The sequence below is a fragment of the Humulus lupulus genome, chromosome X (genome assembly GCF_963169125.1).
Source record: "Humulus lupulus chromosome X, drHumLupu1.1, whole genome shotgun sequence".
NCBI classification, from domain to species: Eukaryota; Viridiplantae; Streptophyta; class Magnoliopsida; order Rosales; family Cannabaceae; genus Humulus; species Humulus lupulus.
This window is the reverse complement of record NC_084802.1, coordinates 105354492-105374764: the sequence shown is the minus strand read 5'-3', so window position 1 is coordinate 105374764 and position 20273 is coordinate 105354492. Positions and strand designations below refer to the sequence as shown.

At 36.6% G+C, this 20273-nt stretch overlaps 1 pseudogene; it reads right to left on the bottom strand.

The window, feature by feature from the left end:
* Window positions 1-7353: 7353 nt before the first annotated feature.
* On the bottom strand, window positions 7354-14060 carry LOC133806122 (ureide permease 1-like; annotated as a pseudogene).
* Window positions 14061-20273: the final 6213 nt, after the last annotated feature.

The window sequence follows — 20273 nt, the reverse complement described above, 5'->3', positions numbered from 1 at the left end:
ATTTGCACCCAATTTTTTTGGACCCCTTTGGAAGGTCAACTGATTCCCAAGTGTGGTTTGACATAATTGAATCAATTTCATAATTAATTGCCTCCTTCCAAAAAACGGAGTCTCTTGAGGATATTGCTTCTTGAAGGTTTTGGGATCATCTTCTATTTGAAGTACTATTGAATGTTTCCAAGTAACTTCCTCATTAACACCTTCAACAAGGTATAGTGTCTCTATTGGAGAACATTTCTCGCTTAATCCCAAGTCTTTGAGCCTTTGGCTCCTTCTATGCCATTGAGGTTGCTCACCAACTATTCTAGGAGTCTCCCATGAGGCTCTCTAGTCTGAGTTGGTTCTAACTTGTTGTCATCACATGACATGTCTCAAAGAACTCAACCTCTCTAGATTCAATTATTACATTAGACTCCAAGTCTAATAATTTATAAGCTTTTCTATTTTGGGCATAACCCACAAATGCACATCTTTTAGTCCTTGGACCCAACTTAGTCCTTTCAGGATCGGTGCTCTTGCAATAAGCAAGACACCCCCACATTTTAAGATAACCAATGTTTGGTTTCTTTCATTTCCATAACTCATATGGAGATATATTTTTTTTCATGGGAATATGATTCAAAATATGACAAGCGAATAGCAAGGCTTCACCCCACAAACTAAAATTCAATTTAGAGTGTAATAGCATAGCATTATCATCTCAATAAATGTTCTATTTTTTCTTTCCGCTATACCATTTTTTTGTGGATTATAAGGGGTTGTACATTCATGAATTATTCCATGTTCTTCGCAAAACAAGTTAAATTTATTTGAAAAATATTCACCACCCATATCACTTCTAAGAACTTTAATTTTTCTTTCAAGTTGATTTTCAACTTCCGTTTTATAAACTTAAATACATCAAATGCTTCATCTTTATTTTTAAGAAAATATACATATGTGAACCTAGAGCAATCACCAATGAAATTAATAAAATATCTACTTCCTCCTCTAGTCAACATTCCATTTAGTTCACATAAATCACTATGTATCAAATCTAACAACTCAGAGTTCCTTTCAAAACTAGGAAAAAGTTTCTTTACCATTTTAAATGTAACAAATAATTCACATTTGTCATGCTCAAAATTATCACAATCAATTAATCCACATTTGACAGCCATTTTAATTGTGTCAAATCCTATATGTGCAAGTCTAATATGTCACAAAGTAATAAAATTTGAGTTAAGCATATAACAAGAAGAAGAAGAAACTTTATTGTTCACATGGTCAATAGATGTACAAATTTTGAACATGCCATCACAAGCATATCTCTTTCCCACAAAAACATTGTCTTTAGATAAAATGAGCTTGCCAGAATCTATCACAACCTTGATTCTCGATTTGCCAAGTAAATTGTCACTCACAAGGTTTCTACTCATTTTCGATACATACAAGACATTGGTGAGTAGAACCTTCTTGTCGGATGTGAATAAAAAATCAATAGCTCCCTTTCCTTCAACCTTGGACCTTTTCTCATTGCCCATTTGTATCTCATGCCCTTCCTTTGAAGATTCAAAGGTCTTGAAAATAGTTTTATCATAGGTAACATGAATGGTGACATAAGTATCATACCACCACCCACTCACATTTCCATGAATGGCATTAACTTCGCTTTGTATTGCCACTAGCTCCTCTTGGGTTTAATTGACTCTTGCCTCATTGTTTTGGCTCCTCTTGAACCTACAATCTCTAGCAAAGTGGTCATTTTTGTCACACACAAAGCAAGGTCCCTTGGAACTTTTGAATTGTCCCTCATTCTTCTTGAGCCCCAAGGGTTTTTGACATTTTCCCTTGTTAGGAGGGTTAGCCACCACATTGGCCTTAGAAGTCTCTCCATTGGACTTCTCTTCATTCATATCTCTAGAGCGAGATTCCTCCTCAATTCTCAACTGTTTGAGAATTGCCTCCAAATAAATCTCTTCATTTCTATGGAGAATTTTCTTTCTATAGCCTCTCCAAGAAGGAGGTAACTTGGCTATAATGGCATCAACAAGGAATTGTTTCAGCAATACAATCTTAAGTATAGACAATTTATTCCCAATAATTTGCAACTCATGAATTTGAGGGAGAAGGAGTTTATCATCATGAAATTTAAATTCCATATATTGAGTAATAAGAAATTTCTTAGTACCTTCTTCTTCACCTTGTACTTCTTTTGTAAGGCCTCACAAATCTCCTTGGTGGTCTTGGTGTTGGTGTGGAGATCATAGAGCCTATCCGAGAGGGCATTAAGGATGTGACCCCTACATAACAATTCATCTTCTTCGCGCTTCTTCATTTCTTTGAAAACTTCTTGAGTATCATCGTCCTTGGGATCTTCCAAGGCATTTAGGTCTTTATCCAAGACATAGAAAACTTTCAAAGTGGTGAGCAAGGATCTAATCTTGTCTTGCCAGCGGACAAAGTTAGTCTCATCAGAGTCATGAATTTTAATGTCGAAAGAGAGTTAGATTCTTCCATGATATGCTATCTCATATTATAGAGTATTAGAATGTTGGGGAGAGTGAGATAACACCACCTAAAAAAAATAGAATCTACACAAAAATGGATGGACAGAGACTAAAAAAATATTGAGAAAGAACTTGCAAACCCAGGTAGATCAATGGTCTTCTTCAACTTTGATGAAGCTTCAAAAGCCCTAGGCAAAACCACCACCTTAAGCAAATCCTTTAAGCAAAGCAAAAATACACAAAACCAAGGCTTATACACGTTGCAAACACTGTCCTAATACTCTATTTCCCAACCACCACAGATGCTTGAGGTCTTCTCTTGAGGAAATGAGGATTGAGATTTAACAAGCCTTAAACTCTCAAGTCAAGCAGTTTCTTTGAGAGTTCTTGGAGAAAAAATAGAGATTCTTGGAGCTAGAGAGAGAGAGAGGGTAGAGAAAGATTGGAGAGAGTGATAAAGTCTTCCAAAACACTATTTTGACCCTTATATAGAGTAGGCACCGTCATTAGGTATAAACAATAGGATTAGACTTGCAAAACACGTCATTAAGAACATTTCACGTAACTTTTACATACTGCAGTAGGCGATGCTACGCCACTTGGGTGGCGACGTATCGCCACCCTCTCTGTTTCTGGACACTTCTAAAGGTCCTAAAAATGCTCTAAATGCTACCAAAATTTTCCCAACCTTTAGATACTTTCATGCATCACTTTGGACCCAAAATTGCATTTTAAAAGTGCCTACAATTGAAGCTCAAATTTCACATCTTCACTATGTGAAATTTACTAAGTGTTTATATCTTACTTGTATTTTAACACTTATGTTTTGTATTTAACCAATCATAACAATCCCCCACTTGGTTAAATAAAAGCCTCATTCTCTAGCTTAAAACATTTTTGGTGTATAAAATAAAATGTCTTTTGGTTTGAACTTTACCTTAGTGAAAATACCACAAAGTCTTATCAAAATCATTAGTTGCTTAAAGCTTGAACCAAGTATTTCATATGATAAAATCGGTGATGGGAGCTAATAACAAGTTCCCAAATAACCTGGAGATGAAGGATCCAACCCTTGAACATCTGGGTGATGGAGGAACAAATGAAAAGAATTTTGTCCAGGAAAAATGTGGACGACTGCGATTCTGATGAGGAGCTCGAGCTGCTTGCTCCCCACATTGCAGCAGCTCCATATCCCATTGGCTTCAAAATTCCAAACATGCCTACATACGATGGAACCACTAATTCATCGAACCACATTGGGACCTTCAACACTTTGATGTGAGCCCATGTCTACATCGACCCGTGTTGTGTCCTGTTCCTAGCCACTTTGATAGGACCAGCCAAATTGTGGTTCAACAAGTTTAAGAGGCACTCGATCACTTCCTGGAAACAGTTATCGACTGAGTTAAAAAATTAGTTTCGAGTTGCGAAAGAAGTTTGAGTAGAGGCCAACTCCCTGGCCAATATAAAATAGCAACCGGGTGAATCGCTTAAGGCGTACATCAACCGGTTCACAAACATAGCAGCTCGGGCTAGGGACGCTGATGATAGTGCCAAGCTCATGGCCATTGTAACACTCTGGTTACCCCAAGACAGTTACGGTGAACTTTGAACCGTGAATTTAACTCGCTAACCGAGTTCTTTGGTTAAAAACGTGCTTCAAGGTGTTATTAATAGGTTAAGGTGGAAAACCAATCAAAAGGAAATGATATATTTTATTTAAACAAAAAATTGTTCATGGGCCCACAAAAACGTTTACAAGTTGTTTATGATACAAAATGGTCATTACAGTATAAAGTTTACAACCCTTCAATCTAAGCGGCAAAAATAGGGTAAACCCTCTAGTTCCTATGAGAAACTCCTTGGTCATGGTAGTCAAGCGGTTACATATGTACACATCACCACCTAAGCTCTCCACTCAAGGCTGAGTGAGCTTTTCTTCCCTTTACCTGCACCACATAGCACCCATGATCCGTAGGGGTAAAGCTGTGCAATCCCACACCGCCTGGGGAAGGTCAAGTGTGATGATTCTAAGACTGTGTAGGTATGGGACTACACAGTTGAAGAGGGCTTAAATAGATTGATGGGTACCACCTATATCAACAAGAAGCTTCTTCTTTTCGATAGCCCATCACTTGAGAACTCCAAAGTTAAGCGTGCTTGACCTGGAGTAATCTCAAGATGGGTGACCTCCTAGGAAGTTTTCCCAGGAAGCGTGCGAGTGAGGACAAAGCACGCTGGAAAGACTCGTGTTGGTTTGTAGGGTCAGTCGTCATTCCAGGAAGCAGTCATAGTGACGTGGGATGTTACAGCCATGCGGTCAGGAATCACCGTGGGAGGTGAATAGTTGAAAGAGCTCCAAAGGAAAGGAGTAAAAAATACAGATGAGTTCTTGGCCCGAGCTCAGGAATGGATTAACCTGGAGGTGTAGGTGGAGATGAATCCCGGTATCCTCTGATTGAGAAGTTCATGTTTTGCCTGATTTTGGCCTCGAGGAAGCTCAGGCCGTATTTTTTAGTCTCACACCATACACATCTTAACTGATCAATCTTTAAGGTAGGTCTTACAAAATCCTGAAGCATCGGGACGTCTGTTGAAGTGGGCTATCGAACTTAGTCAGTTCAAGATATTATATAAGCTACGAACAATAATAAAGGGCCAAGCGCTCGCTAATTTCGTAGCTGAATGTACTGGGTTCCAAGACGAGCCTATGAGGGAACCGGTACAAGAGTTGTGGAAACTCTTCATTGATGGATCATCCAACGAACACGGGTCCAAAACTAGAATAATCTCGATCACACCTAAAGGACATCGCTTCCATATAACTCTCATATTCAGTTTTGACGCATCCAATAACGAAGTGGAGTAGAAGGCTTTGTTAGCTGGAGTTCGGGTAACAAAGGAGCTGAAGGCGAAAGCAATCCAATGCTTCAGCGATTCTCAACTTGTGGTTAATCAAGTGTTAGGGGAGTATCAAGCTTGAGGAATCAAAATCGTAGCCTATCTAGCTAAAGTAAAAAGTGAGCTATCAGATTTTGAGTTCTATTCCATCGAGCAAGACCCTCGCGAGTAGAACACCAATGCAGACTCTCTAGCCCAACTCGCCATAACCAAAGAAGCGGACAAATTGAATGTGGTCCTGGTGGAGTTCTTAGACAAACCGAGCATAGAAGAAGAGGCAAGTGAGGCCAGAATGATTTGTGAAGGACTGACCTAGATGATCCTGATAGTAGAATACCTCATGCCTGGAGGTATATTATGGTCGAGGGGATTCTATACAGGCGAGGCCATTCCACGCGTCTTCTAAAATGTGTTCTGCCCGAAGAAGCGTAGGTTATCCTCAAAGAAATCCATGATGGATTATGCGGAGACCACGCTGGGGAGCAAAGCTTGGCCTTGAAGGTACTAAGGCAGGGCTATTTTTGGCCCACACTAAAGGACTCGACGTCATATGTACTAAAGTGTAAAAAGTGTCAACACTTTGCCACTATTGCCCGAGTTGCACCCATGGAGTTAACCATAATCTCTTCTCCCTGGCCATTTACAATTTGGGGAATCGTTCTAATTGGTTTGTTGCCTACTGGAAAAGGAGGAGTTCACTATGTGGTGGTCGCAATCGACTATTTTACGAAGTGGGTCGAGGCAGAACCACTGGCGACTATAACCTCGAAGAGAGTACTGGACTTCGTAGTGAAGAACATAATATGCCATTTTGGACTCCCAAAAAATATCGTGCCAGGCAATGGAACTCAATTCGATAACGATCTATTCACGAACTTTTGCGAGAAATACGACGTAATTAAAAGTTTCTCTTCAGTAGTATACCCACAGTCCAATGGGTAGATTGAGGCATCTAAAAAAGTACTACCAATAATAGGAAATTTTGTTAGGATCCATTTATATTATCTTTTGTAAGGCTTAATTATAAAAGCCATGTCATTTATTTGAATTTGAATTAATCACTACAAGAAAAAATGCTTTTAATAACACCAAAAATGTGTTATCAAAACATACCATAACACTTTTTGATGTGTTAAGACCGACTATGTTATCGTAGGTCAGGGTACTTTACATAACACTTTATCATTGTTATACAGATGTGTTATTATACTGTCAACGATAACATACTTTCTGTGTTATTTTAATAAATAGATAAGTGTTTAATTATATTATTTATAGTCGATTATATAACACATTTCAATACTTATAAATTTGTGTTTTACTACACTTTAGTATAACACATTTTTTGTGTTATACTACACTTTAGTATAACACATTATTTGTGTTATATAATGAAGTTTGCATAACAAAATTCTTTACTTATAAAAAATGTTATTGTAATAGATATGATAACACATTTTTCGTATTATTTTAATATTTAGATAAGTTTAAATTCTCATTATATATTCATTTATACAACACTAATTTATTCTATTATATTTTAGTTTTTTTATATAATTAAAATTAGCTTTCTAATATATACTAGCATCATCAAATGAACTTGATTTTCAAATAACAAATAGTAAAAACATTCAACATTATATTAACAATCCACAAATTAGTTTAAAACATTCAACACTGACATCAACAACAAAATGTTCTTAAAGTATTCAAGTAGTCTTAAATATTCAACATATTGAAAAGTTACTACTTTCAGCACAAAATATTCTACAACTGCCCAACACAAAGCCTTCAAAATTAAGTATCCTTTTCTATTTCGCTTGTCACATATGCAAAATAAACAAAGAAATATTTTATTGTTATTATCTAGCATCACAAATTACTTCAAGAAAAATGCTATGGAAATTATTTACAAGAGAGGACACTTGTAATGAGCATAATATTAATTCAAATTGGCCCATTATCATTTTGTCTTTCTCATCTTCCCTATCAAATCAATCAAATAATACTATCATAATACTATCAATTGAACCAACAGCTTCTCGTATAGTTTGTTAATGCATCCTCATCGGTATTATAAAACCACAGGCCAACTTATTACTTTACACAAAACACTACCCAAAAACAAAGGCAAAGGGTTGTGTATGCAGCTAACTCCTACTTTCGATGCCCTGATGATGCCATAAGAACAGCAACAGCCACAATAAACATAGACAACATGCTTACTAGCAATATATATGTTCCTCTTGACGATTTTCTGCATTCTCCAAACAAAAGAATTCCCTAGAAAGTGCTTACTAGTGGAAGTGCCTGCCAATCACCACCCCAAAAAAAGTCCATATTAGTATGTGATGCACATTTTGGTTCAGTTGAAATTTTGCACAAACAAGTTTATCCCACAAAAGAGAAGTTTGGAATCAAGACAAAAAAATATATTTGAACCAACCTAAACAACATCTGTTGCAACATACCCTGCAGCTTGGCCTCCCATGAATTGGAGACCATTGCCAAACCCGCAGAGCAGATCGCCCATTAAGGCCCAGCCTCTGCCATTCCAGTCATTCATATAAGCCTTGAATGATGATTTGGGTAAGTCCAGCACAGGGTAGTAAAGGAATGTGATGTGAGGATTATAGCAAGGACAAAACAAGATACTGAGAAGTAAAAGAATGCAGTGTAGACAACCAAGTGAGGAACCCCATCTTTCAATGTATGCCATTGATCATTTGTTGCCAAGTTGAACGCTGGTGAGAATAGAGAAAAGCAAACACCAGCAAAGAAACATATGGATAGTCCAATGAGAGTGCTTTTCCCAAACACCTGTAGCAAGAGTTATAATTATTAAATGTGATAGAGAATCTGAGATGTTTGGATTTGAATGTTAGGTGATGAACGTCCAAATATTGTTGTGTAGTATTTTTGCAACACAAGATTATCACTTTTCATCTAAATGTGAGAATTTTAATTGATTTTCCATACTAAAAATTATTGTCTTTTACAGTGCCATCTATAGTGGTACAGCTAGTTTTCTACTCATTCTCATTATCCTTAAGTGCACCATCAAACAAAACAATTAAGTAAAAATTGCATCACTCAACAAGCTCGATGATTTTATTTTTAAAAATGAATAAAAACAAGATAATTCTTTGATAACCTTAACATTTAATGAATGAAACATACCCCTCTTTAGATGAAAAACCTTCAAGCTTTTCTTTATTATCAGCTGCATTAGATGAGTGGACAGTAGAAGCAAGGCAAACTACAACCAAGAAGCAGCCAACGCCAGGGAAAAGGATCTCGGCTCTATTAATTCTATTGTCTAAAAAGTAATTCAAGGTTGTTCCTGTAACCATTAAAGATCGCAATAGAAGCAAAAAATTCAGTATCTATAAGAGCAACACAGACAAACATCAACATTTAGAAATGGCCAGAGAGAGAGAGAGAGAGAATGAAAGAAAGGACCTATAACAACTGTTATGCTTGCAGTGATCACTTCTGTGACTGATAAGCCTGTTGGTTTTTATTGATCAAATCAAAGATTATACGCAGCGGAACAACAATCAAATTGTTAGTGTAATCCTATAAGATTTCTAGATCTACTTATTCACATGCATATATATATATATTGAATCAAAGACATGAATACAAAAAATTACCTCAGGTCCTTCCTTGCTGCTATCTTTTTGTATGGCTAAATCCTTGAGATCTCACACCAAGATCTTCCAAAATTTTCTCAACACACAAAGAACGAGTGTGGGCTCGCTATACAAACAATAGGCAAAAAACTATTTATCAGATGTTCTCAACACATGAGATCTGATAAAGTTTGGACCTAGGTTTTGTGAAGAATAGTGACTTTTTTTTTGTGTCACTGTTCTCTTTCTCTGAGAGAGATTTCTAGATATTTTTCTATTCCTGAAAAGTTACATTATGAAAAAAAAACTGATATCCTATATTTAATATATCCAATATATTAAAAATAAAATCTTAGTTATTTTAAACAATTTGAAAATAACTAATCAGTTATCAGATTTTTGTTTAAATAATAATATTTTAATCAAATTACAATATCTCATTATTTATTTAATATTTAAATAACTAAAATTGTGGAACCTAGAAACTGATTACAGTTTCTTATGCATGTAGCACAGTGACAGTGACAGTGACTGTGCACTGTGCTACACGTGTAACACATGCCAATGATGGCATGTGATTTTTCCCAATTTTTATTATTATTTAAATACCAAAAATCCCAAAAATAAATTAAATCAAAATTAATTATATTTTTGTTAAATCAAATAATTAATTAATTCTTAATTAATTAATTACACATAATTAAAAAATAATTATGTTTGATACATAGAAAAATATTTTACTTATCACATAAGTCATTTTTGCCCATTTTTGTGTTTACCTTTGTTAGTGATTGTTTGAGCTATTTCGGGGACCATGGACCTATAACATTAAGCTCCAATAAATAAACTAAATAATTAAACTCTTTAATTATAATAGTTAATTTATTAATTCTGATATTACTCCACTATAAATTCAGAATTACACTCTTTATGTTATAGATATACTTTTACAGAAATCTTTTCTTAAGTCGTCCATTGATATAACCATCTTACAATAGTTCAACCCTCTAATTAATTAGTTCATAAATTAGAATGGAAGAATTACCATTTTACCTTTCTAATTTACTTCTTATTCCTTAAGTACCATTAATTCACTAGTGAATAATTAATCTATAATTTAATTATAGATTTGAGCTCAAAATCATTCAGTTCCAGAATTAACCCTTAAGGGAACTAATATACGATCCGTTAGGAAAGATTAGATTCCGTATTGTTGATACATGTTCCCATCCATCCATGATATTAAATCTCCAAAACAAAAGTCATTAGCCTCATTCTTTGAAGAGACCGTAACGAATGAATCAAAAGATTTAATAAACATGAACAGGAGTTCATGAACACTCATGATTTAGGTTGATCTATAAATGATCAGCAGTTATGATATGAATTACAAGTCTTTATTGTTAAATGGTTTTTAGATAAAGACTTTAATTCACATCGGTCCATGTCATATATAATCATATTATATAAAGCACCTTTACCGAGATGTCTTACCACATCAATAATTCGAATCTAGATTATTTGTATCATTATGATACTCAATAAACCGTACTTATAACTCCAATTAAAGAATTCCTTAACTTTAATTTGTTGTTGTTGACTATTTTTATTCATTCATGTGATCTTAATTCTCTCGTACTAATACAAGATCACATCCTCAATAATGAATATGGAATTTTTCTGATATTTACAAAATTATTCAAACAATAATTTAACAATCTAAATATAACAATAATAATAAACCATTGTATTTATTTATTCACAGAATAAACAAATGTCTCTACATGCTTTTAGGACACACTCCTAACAAAGCCAACAAAAGCCCAAGCATACTGAGTTGAGAGATTTCCAAGGCTAAGTACCACCATTCCTACCATTGCAAACATCACAGAAGGCCAATTATCCTGCACCAATCACCCTAACATGAATCGAAACCAAATACATACAATACAATACAGCTCCATTATGACAAACAGATGAAATTTTCATTATGTTGTGTTCCTTATCACTGGTCTCTCCAAATAGCACCACATTCATCAAAGAGAATAGAGAATGAATGAACTAAACTTTATCTAAATATATGCAAGTGTTGAATATTTGTGATTCAACACTTGTAATGAGCTAAAAAATATAATCAATACTGAATTAATCGTGAGAAGGAGCAGCCAAAAGAGTATATAAAAAAAGAAGAGGAAAAACAAAAAAGAAGGGATTCTAGACATGTCTCATAATAATTGGACCTTTTTATTAAACTTCATGGAGACAAGACTGTCACAATAAAATTGTCTAGCAATATTTTTATCTCATTTTCTTATCTAACTTTTAGCTTCTAGCTTCTATAAAAATAAATTAATTTTCACCTCTGCTAAATTGATTTTAAGCTCTGTTAGGGTAAAAATAAAAAAAATAAAAAGGAGAACAGAAGCTTCTGTTTTGGGGGTAATCTCTGAAAATTACATAGGCCAAAAAAATTATGACAAAAGCCTTTGGCATGCCTTAGTAATCAATGGTGGTCATTATCTAGATGGTATCATCATAGGAAGGAGCACCATCACACTGTACTACATGGTATCATCGACATTCCTTTGTGATTAAATAATAGCATTTCATACTTCCAAACAGGCCCCCTTGTGTGATCGCTGCCATCACACACACATAAGAGTACTTAATAGAAAATGAATTGGATAAAATGATCTTTGTAAATGTACCAGAGATATGGGACTTTATTATTTATAACTGAATAGTACAAAGATACAAAGAGAGGGAAAAAGGAGCTGGAAACCAAGAAGTGATTAACAGGAAACTAACCACACTAATCAACTAACTATAGTTGAACCTATATTACAGTTAGAGCTAACTAACTACATGTGCAAAAGTATTTGAAAACCACATGAATATAGTTAACTCATAGTATTTAGATATCACATGAATGTTAAATTCTGCAAAAGTAGGCACCAAATAAAATTAGAAAGAGATCCAATTCGTTTCATTCCTAAAAATATCAAGGTACCAAATACACATAAGGACCGAGTATGACTGCCACAAATAAGCACAAATTTAAGGTACTCAAATACAATACATCAAGCAAGCCCAAATGAAAGGTCAAGTACAACTACCACAGGTAAACTATTTGTTCAGTGTATTTTGTTTAGGTAAATTACTTTAAGTGGGCAATATTCTATTTCCTACAAATTTAGAAGGATTAATACTATAGTCAAAGACTTTTTCGATTATATATTTATCGTAAAATTTGAAGCAACTTTAAGTTGTATTTTCTTTCTTTCTTTTTAATGTTTGGTGTGATTTCTTGGTGCATCTGAGCTGGAAGTCTGTTGCTTAAAAGTGTAAATTAAGTTAGTATAATTGCAATGGTTAAAATAACATAATGTTTCTGCTCAAATTCTGTTTTTGAAGAATAAATTGTCTCAACCAAAAGATAGTTAACATGCATGCCAGAAAAATAGCATAAGAAAACTGAATTCAAACCTTTGCTTTTCTAGCCGAAACATCTTCCAATTGTCACATAGTCCAAGTAAGAACAAAAGCACACACCTGAAATTTTTCTTAACAATATTTCAGCAACTTAAAAACAAAGGTAAGAGTGGAGATTATCATGCTCTTAGGGCCAAAAAAAAAATGTTGGAGCTTATTTGTTAAAGTCAGTATTGAGATGGCTAATTAAGATTTAAACCCCATTGGATAGTATGTGGATTTGAGAAAGAAATAATGAGCTTTAATGCAACCACACCTTGTTTGATTTAAAACATGAAAATTTAAGCAATAACATGCTAGAGAGGCTGATGTATAACTTACTAATTACAGAGTCGCAAGTGTCTTACATAGCTTAAACACTTTTATATAATGATAATAATAAACAAACCTGAAGGGCTCGACGAGCTAACTGAGTTTAACATATCCTGCAAGCAATGCTAGAAACATCAAGAACAGAATCACCTCCTACTGCACGAACAGCAGCTGCCATGGCTGCTGCTTCCCTGCTTCCAGCATTAGGAATAAAGGATATGAGAGAAGCTTCTATCTCCTTCCATTTACGTTCTTCCTTCTCCAAGAGAGCCTTTTGTCTTTCTTTACCTCTACCCTCCTCTTCACGTCTTTGCATTATAGCTCCTCTTCCATCTCTTTTTCTCTTATGTAATTGCAAATTGGTACATACAAGAGTATTTAGAAACTTGCACAAGACACTGCACAGTCTCATACGTCATAAAAGAACGATTTTCCTTTTATGAGCATTTAAAGGTAAGTAAAAATATATACACATATTTACTTGCACATTAGAAAAGTTGAATACTTGAATTCAAGTGTCAAAACTCAACATGTTCACATATATTCTGATGCATTCAGAATCAAGAAAATGACCAGAAAGAAATAAGAGAAAATTTAAAGATGTTGAAGACAATGTGGACTGTTTATGCCAAAATTAAATTTAGACTAGCACTTTGGCTAATTGATGTAAAAGATTCTGTGAAGGATATGAGCTTTTTTTTTTTTTTGAAATTTTATTTTTATTTTCTTATAGTGTGATTTCCTTTTCCACAATTGTTTATTTGTATTATTATCACTACTCATTAATACTATTTTCATTTTTATTAAAAACTAATGATTATATATTAAAATAATTATACATACAGGAACCTACTAAAAATAAGTGCCCAACTCTTTAAAAAAAAAGAAGTGTCCAACAAAATTTTCTAGACATTTTCTTTGGCTGTGTATTAAATTTGATTTAATCAAACTTATATCATTCAATTATGATTGATTTATTTAATTGTTCATTTATTTTGGGTCGTTTAGTTATTTTCAACTCAAAACCAACTTTTGAAATATTAGGGGTTTTTATTTTGTTAGCTTATTGGAGTAACTTTGTGTTGTCTGCATGCATAGTTATGTTTGTTGCAAATTAAATGCCCAAAACAGATATTCATTTAGCAAATTCAAGCCTAGAAGAGAAGCATACCTTGCGAGATTTTGAGGTCATAGCCATTTCTTCTACTTGAAGTGAACGTAGAAAAGCCATTATTGAACAAACAAAGAGAGACAGCAGCAGCACTGCAATCCCAAATTCAAACATGAAACCCCTCTCAAAGGCGAATAACAGTGCTCTGTAAGGCATCTCTCCTTGTAGCTAATGGGTTTGAAACTGAAAAATGACAAGAAACAACAGCACCCAATAGCACAGAAGCTACAACTGCGCAGCTAATGCAATGCCCCAAGTACCTAGCAAGAAAGAAAATCGGAAATAGCTTACAAAAACTAAACCAAAACCAAAACCAAGAGAGCATTTATTTGGAAAAATCTAACAGGCAATTACAAACCAGTAATGGACTCCAAAGCAAATGAGAAAAACCTGTGAAGTGCCAGCAACAAATAGTGCTACAACACAACTTTGAAGAAGCTAGAAACCATACAAGCATGCTCCCATGCCTAGTTGAGGCACTGGAAACCATACAAGCATGCTCCCTCAGTGAAGGCCTCCCTTGAGTTGAGGCACTAGAGATCTTTTAATTAATCCAAAGCCAGAACTGCATGCCTAGTACTCATCAAAAAGCACTACTGCCTACTGTTGTGTTTCATTGGTGCTTAGAAGGGATGTTACACCTGAATATGTGTGTTTCATGAATTTGCAAGCAACTTGAGAGAAATTTCTCACAATGGGGTAATGATACACTGTCCACAGACTGCCTTGTGTCTGGTGATCACAGAAATTAGCAAAGCCATCCATCCCCCATGACCTTGAATTAGTGCAGTCTTAAAATCAAGTCACATGTTATATCTGACACATACTGTGAATAACAACATCCAATGAGTTCATGTCATCGAAAACTCAGCACCCTTTATGATTCCATTGAGTTCTTCCTTTGGATTTTGATTTTGACAAGAAACTAAGAGCAGCTGGTTTCAAAATTCTCTTCAATGCGTTATCAACTTTTGACTACCTACTTGTGTTGAAGGAGTAGTGGTTGTCCAAAAAATAATGTTGCCACACTGCTTCTGTATGCAAGGCTATTAGGGCATACTTGGATGGATCCCGATGCTCAATTACAGGACATTCAAACCCGAGTCAGCTGGATACCAAGTAAGCTAATGTTCCTATTTGAACCACTTCCATTGAATATTTCATTGCAAACTCCTTCTCAACTTCACTAACAATCACTTTCAAGCGATCATTCAGATTCTGAATGATATTCTTTGTAATCTTTTTCTGATTCCTAGTGCTTTTGAGCCAGGCAATTCCAAAATATACTTTTAGCTGACATTGCTTTGATGTTGAAGGAAAATCCCCAACTTGGTATCTTATGTGAAGCTGTGAAAATAAAATATCACTAATCAACATTCCAAAAGATTTCACATTGAGTACAAGAGTTATCTAGATCATAGCCAACTGACAAAAAAGAAAAGAGAGTTGCGAAACGGGAAATTTAAACAAGAATTGAGAAGAAAACGTTACGATGTTCATACATTGAAATAGTCACCAAGAGGAACTCCATGGAGAATCATGACCTCTTCAATAATCCATCCATTTTTATCAGAAAGGGGGCTTCTTTGCTGAGTACTTCTTGTCTCTCCTCTGTAACGGGAAATACGCTTGTCAAATTTGTAATAAGTTTGTCTTTCATAGACATCACCTTTCTTTGATTCCCATGGGGTGTGGGAATAGTTTTGACAACCAGCTTTCTCCATAACTTTACAGTCCAACTCACCACCCTCAAACAGCTTCATATAGAAGCTAGTCTGAATCAACCAACACAAGAAATGTATGTTAGGAGAAGAATTTCACCTCAAGAAGATATAATAAATAAATAATTTAAATAGAGAGATTCATATTTTACAAAAATTTCAAGAAGAAAGAAGAGGGGGCTCGGACCCCTCTGCAAGATCGAGCCACCTACGACCTCTCTGCAAGACCGAGCCACCCACCCCCTCCATGAGACCGAGCCACCCACCCCCTCTGCGAGACCGAGCCACCCACCCCCTCCGTGAGACCGAGCCACCCACCCCCTCCGTGAGACCGAGCCACCCACGACCCTGAGCTCGTCATTTTCACAAGACCCACGAGCCCCTGTCATTTGCACCGTTTGCCGATGATAGGGAAGGTCAATTTTTCAAATTAGGGGAGAGAAGAAAACAAAGGTTGTGATGGAGATGGAGGTGGAGTTGTGCGATGGAGCCCCTGTCAAAGTGATTTGGGCGGAGAGAAAGGAATGAGGTGAGAGAAAGAAAAATCGGATTTGGGCAAAAAGTTAACACATTTTTTCATTTGGCGCTAAATTTTTTTGTCGCGCCTATAATCTAATTTTAACTCTTTTTAATCTTACTTATTATAATACTTTTTGAAAAAGCTTATATTCATGTGTTGTGAAAAGAGAGATTTGTTGTAGTGAATAGAAGGTTGTTGTGTAGTTTGAACATGGTACCATAATTTTTTTTCTCATTTAATCATGTTGTTTGGCACTAGTTATTTGTGTAAAAATGATCTAGAATATTTATAAATTCTAATCACTTGGGGGGCATATATAACCCTCGATAGTCTTTGAAATATTTTGCAAACTTAGGATAAATTTTTGCAACTTAGAATTTAGAAATTTGGAAATTTTTCGGCTTTTTAAAGCTTGAATTTTCAAAATAATTCTGGATGCGAACTAAGTTAAGAAAATTCAAAGCAAAACAAAAATCCTAGAATTTAACTAGGTACAAAAAATCCTGGAACTAAACCAGGTCCGAGGATTGAATCCTAACAGGTATGCGCAAATAGGCGATCAAACTCCTAGACATAACCCATTATACGACCTTAAGTTAACTAGTCTAGCCATCAAGCATGTAACGCCCTGGATAGCCAGGACCGTTACACTGTGTGTTTATAAAGTGCCAGACTTGCTAATCAAGTCATTAAAGTAAAAGCGTGTTACTGAAATAGTAGAGGAACTAGGGTTAAAAGTGTTTTTGGTCTCAAAAGTACGTTTTCATTACTAAACATTGTTTACGTACATGGGATCCCAAAATTGACAGTTTAAAAGCCATTTACAAAAGTTACAACGTTTAGATACATCAACTGGCCATACTAAGGCAAAAGCGAGCTGTTAGGTAATCTCTGTCCTGACACACTTCTCGACCGTGGTGATCGAACGGTTGGCTATGTACATTTCACCTCGGAGCTCTCCACCTCAGGCCTGGTCCAGCTTGCCCTTGCCCTTACCTGCACCACGAAGCACCCGTGAGCCAAGGCCCAGCAAGAAAACATAGAAACAACAGAGCATGAACAACTAGCAACAAATGAACTACACTTATAGCATCTCATCAAATACATAATGCACAGACGATAACCAGGGCTAGCGCTCACAGGCAGCTCCCTCTGTTATCCTTTTATTTCCGGCACTCAATGGCCAATTCGCGCTCCGTGCGCTAAACTCATGAACGGTACTCTTAGACCGCTTATACGTGTCCCTTGGCATAATACCAACGATGACACAATACAACTTTCGGGAGCACTTAGTCCCATTCACAACCATACATTCGGGTGCAGTTTTCTTACCTTTCAATTCAATAGCTTTAATCCTTCGACACCTTGAGCACGATCCCACTCGAGCCCTAGCGCTCACCTAAACACAATCATGGCCAAAGTAAAAATCAACCCTCAAGTTCAAAACCTAGCCCCGGGGCCAATCCCGAGCCCCCGGGATGACCTAGTTCCACCAAACAAGGTGGTGGAACCAAACCCCAAACCTTAGGTCAAAAACCCTTGCAAATTACCCTAAAATCCCCTTCAGAAGGCAGGGTAGCGCTACAGCGCTCTTGGGAGGGCGCTATAGCGCTATAGACAGAAGCCAAAACCCTTCCAGCAAAATGGCCTAGCGCTACAGCGCCCAAAGGCTAGCGCTGTAGCGCTAGTCACAGACAACCCAACACCCAAAATTTCCCTTATGCGATTTTCTCGAGCGAACCTCAACCAAACCTCTTCCAACTCTTACCCAAACTTAAAAACAACCTCATGACCACACTCCACTCATCCCAAACACCCTAACCATCTGAAATCCAAGCACATGCAATCACAAACTCAAAATTCACCATAGCCACCTCCAAACTCTAAAACCCAACATAAACCAGCTGAACATCAGAACTAAAGCTTAGAATTCATACCTTTGATAGAATTTCGCCCACAAGCTATCCCTAGGCTCCCTTGGCTTGCTACTCCTCAGCCCTAAGCCTGAATTCCCCAAAGTTCCATTCAATTCAATTCAATCACCACAACTTAAAAACCAGAAACAGAAATGGATGAACTCTAGAACCTTACCTCAAGTGTTGGTGAAACCCTGCTAAACCTCTGTCAATTCCTTAGTCTTAGGTCAAGATCCTTGATGTTTAGTTATCCCAGCTCTCCTCTAAGCTTTACTCCAGAAATTCTCAAGAAACAGATGAAGGAAAGTGTAAACCGACTTTAGAGAAACTCTCTCTGTTTTCCCTCTTCCTTTTCCCTTCTTTTTCAGACTTCCTTGATATTCTATAAATTCCACTAACTTAAAACCTCAGTAATACCCATCCTTAAGAGTCCAATGACCTTTATGCCCTCCCAATTAACTCTAATCCTTTAGTCCACTTAAGGGCATTTTAGTCATTTTACCTAATTCCCGCTACTTCCTCGAATGTCTCTATTATTTCCCGCTTAATTCCCGATACCTAATTAATCACCAATAGCATTCCTCAATGTTACAATAATCTCCAGCTCATCCACTAAATTCCCATTTACACCCGTGAGCTCACCCCGAGCCGGGTATAAATCCCCGCTATGACTTTTCCGCTACTTAGCTCACTAGGATCGTCTCGAGTCACAGATCGCAGATATATCCACATAATAATGTGGTCTCAACAATTATCACATATATCAAAGCAGTTATGCCCTTAATGGCCAAAATTACGATTATGCCCTTCTACCCTAATCTGGGCCTACATGCATACAAACACGCATAGTCATGCATCTCAAGTACTCAAGTAATCATATAACATGCTTTAAATCATAATTATACATCTTAATCACTAAAATCACACGTAATCTCCATTATGCCCTCCAGGCATGCTAATCAAGGCCCTTAAGCCTTATTAGCGAATTTGGGTCGTTACAAAGCATATGTCTCGATCTAAAAGAGCACCCCCTACAACTATGCAAGTGTATAAAGACTTTGAAAGTCTAATAAATACGATAATAAATAGTAAAAGGAGATAGCAAAAAGATGAAGCATTAATAAATACATATATAAATGAAATATATGTAAATTAAGGACAAGGATAATTAACCTCGAATTAAGCCCTAAGGCAATTGTCTCGATCTAAAAGGTCTTAGTACAAGGGGAGTGGAATACCCCTAATACAAAAAAAAAAAAAAAATCAACAAAACCATAAAATTATAGAAGAGCCTCTCATCCCTGAGTTCTGGCAGCATGCCCCTGGGATGAAACCTCTTCATCTCCACCTACACCTCCATCCCTAAAGGTCGTCTCAACCGTCTCGGTGGGCTCCTTCGCCAACCGATCTTGGAACTTGGCGAGGTAATGCCCCCAAAGCTCGGCATCAAGGAATGAGAAGTCCCTGTCCTAGTTGAAACCCCTTAACTAGTAGAACATTTCTTCCAATGAGCTCTCCAACTTAGTCCCGTGCTCCTTCACCTTCAGATCAAGGTCCTCAATCTGAGCAGCGTCCTCCTTGGCCTTGGACTAGAACCTCTCAATCTTGGCCTCATCCTCGGTGGCCTTTAGCTTGAGTAGCTCGACCTCATTTTGAAGCTAGTCGCGACTTTGGATCACCTCCAAAGCCTGCACCTTAGTTATTCTCTTGTTATTATTTAAGGTCTCCAAGGTTGTTTTAACCTCCTCCAATTCCCCCAGTTCCAAACGGATCCGAGCGATGGCCTGAATCTTGGCAAAGCAGGACTGCGACAGACAAATAAGGGGTCAGTTCGCGAAACCAAGGAGGACAAGAAAGGAAGAGTAAGGACAAAACTTATGGTTAGATACATCCTCAATGCAGAGTCGAGAATGCTCGTGGAGGGGTTCCCCTCGATTTTCTCCAGCTCCCCTATGCTGATCTGGTTTACATGGGTAATCAGATGGCTCGTGATCCCTTGGGGCGAACCCCGCAGGGGTTCTGGATTCTTCCCCACCTCAATGTGGGGAGCTGGCATTTGTAGTGTCCCAGAATATTTACTTAGCTAGCTAGATAGTAGTAGTAGTTAGTATTAGTT